A 2,771-nucleotide genomic window follows, 5' to 3' on the forward strand; every position below is an offset into this window, starting at 1 on the left:
CATTCTACAGACGCTCCTCCCCGAAGATGTTTCTGAGTGATGGTAAGTGAAATCCGAGGTCAAACCCTCGGCTTTCACTTACCATCGTTTTAAGCCTGAAACGCGGAAAGTGAAATACAACTGTATTTCACTTTCCCCCGTCACTTACTGAGCGCACTAACAGGTTTCGGCCCACTTTCCTCAGCGCACTAATAGGGTTTAGGAATCTTAATGAATATGCACTTGTGTTACATGATCATGAATTGATGTTTTTTTATATTAAAGACATGAACATGTTGTTATTTAAACGTTTACTTTTACATTGCGAATTGTGCACTTTTATATATCTATCAATTCATTATTAAGTATTTTTGCAAATAAATTATTTTATCATGGCTTTAAAAGTATTAACCTAAGTTACCCTCAATTAAAGTCTTTTTATAATAAAGTATCCTATTTATTTATTTATATAAACTCATGACTTTTAATAATACTTAATTACTAATTTAAGAGTGTCAATGTAGATATTGTAAAAGTTAGAATTTAGATAATAATGTAGATAATTTATATATTTATTTATAAATTATAAAATAACCATCTTTATTTAGGTATTTTTTATAAATAATTAAACAAATTATTTTATTAATTTATACTACACTAAAATATTTCTCTATGTAATTAATAAAATACCATATTTATTTATTTAAAAATTATAAATTATAATACTCTATTAAATTAATAATTTAAAATTGATAATTAAGATTTTGTTAAAGTAAGAATTTGATCAAGTATCTAGACATTATAAAAGTAAACATTTTTTTAAGTATTCTATATTTTAAAATTAATTAAAATAAAATTTTAATTTTAACTCGTAGTTATTGTATTAATTTAGACTAAACTACAATCTATTTTAATTTATTAATAAAATACCCAATTTAATTATTTATTATATTAATATATTTTAATATTATTTTAAATTACTAATTATAAAAGTAACCATGTTTGTTTAGGTATAAAAGTAACTCATTCTCTTGTTTCCATTACATTTTTTATTTTGCACACTAACACAAGAAAGTACTTTTGAGTGTGTTTTCCATCAAACACGCTAACACGATAAAGTGATTCACTTTCCATTTCACTTTCGCCATATACGTGCACTAACCCCCCTTAGTGAAAGTGAGGGGGGTTAGTGCACTTTGAAAGTGTTGTGTAAAGTGGATTATTTTTTGGGTTAGTATGTGTAATGAAAAGTGCATTGTAAATTACTTTTTTTGTGTTAGTGTTCACAATGGAAAGTGTGGTGTAAAGTGTAGACACATTTTTTTATTAATAAAATATTATAATAGATCTAACTTTTATAATTTTTATGTAGCTTTTTATTATAAACTAAAAGATAAATTTTAACTTGTGATAAATTAATAAATAATTTAAAATTAAATTAAGATGAATTAATTAATTAATCATATAAGAATAAAATAATTAAACAAATGCATACTTTTATAATATCAGAATAGTTAATCAAATGTTTTTTGGTGGCTTTAAACTTGTAAAAGTTTTGGTGTATATGACATGTGCAAACAACTATGAGATTTTTTCTACTTCTCATATACCTCCATCCAATCTAATTTTTCAATTCAATACTCATCATTATGGATTGATGAATTATTTAATCACAATTGATCAAAGGGGAAAACTATTCCCTACCTAATTTTCGTACCTACGTATTTCTACAGGGTAAATAATGTCTCATGTTCCTTGAAGGGGAAATCCCCTTTCTACAAGAGGAAGAGGAAGAGGCAAATCAAATAATAAGGGAAAAAATAAAGTTTTTAAAGCTTCAACTTCTACTTCAATGAAGGAGTATTATTATTTGAACCTGATTTTACCACTCTTCCAATTATAGAAGAAATTATGATTATCAATCGAAAATTAATGCTCGTAACAATTGACCCATGGGAAATAATATCCAGGTCGTTGAAGGATTCATTTTCCCTTCTCACTAATAATAAGTGTTGGTTTGATTATAAAGCAATTATGATTCATGCTCAATCCATTACTAATTATCATACATTGTCATATATAAAAAATCTTGACAGTCCAATAGCATGGACTTTCTGATGAAGAATTTGCACCCAAATGAAAAGGGGTCTAATTACTAGGATTATGTCAATGATTTGTTTAATATGTTCTATTATTTAAGCCCATCGCATCAACATTCTTGGTTTATCACCCTTAGTGCTGAAATAAAGAAGCACTGACAAAAAAAAAACCCATTCCTTCATGGGAGTACAAGTGTTGGGCTAAATTCGGCCCCCAATTTCAATTCTTCATGGTCCTCAAGGAACTTTATGGTTAAATGCAAGCCATTTATTCTAATATTCAAAAAATAAAATCCATTGTAAATGGATTCGATGCATTCCTTTTCTTTTAGAAAAATTTCATTCATTGAATATGGAAATGGGATTGTAAAATTGCATTTAATGATTTACAATGGCTAATTTTGTAGCGTACTTTTCATGTAAGATGGTGGAATAAGTTCCCCAACATGGAAATCAAATTTGTCGAAATCAAGTATGCAATTCTTCAATTTGAAAATCAAAATCCAAAATTCGTGGAGAAAACAAATATGCCAGCTTTTGAAATTATCAAGCCACAAATCAAATCAAAATTTCTGGAGATTTATGATGATTATTATTTTTGGAGTATCTTAACTGAATTTAATAAAAGTAACAAAGAATACCATAGAGACAATATGTCTATATTTGCCTATGGCTCTTCCAAATAAGGTAGTG

Source organism: Aristolochia californica, unplaced genomic scaffold (assembly GCF_029961685.1).
Source record: "Aristolochia californica isolate CCGP_79_NKW_82.1479 unplaced genomic scaffold, dmAriCali1.0.hap1 SCAF_7, whole genome shotgun sequence".
NCBI classification, from domain to species: domain Eukaryota; kingdom Viridiplantae; phylum Streptophyta; class Magnoliopsida; order Piperales; family Aristolochiaceae; genus Aristolochia; species Aristolochia californica.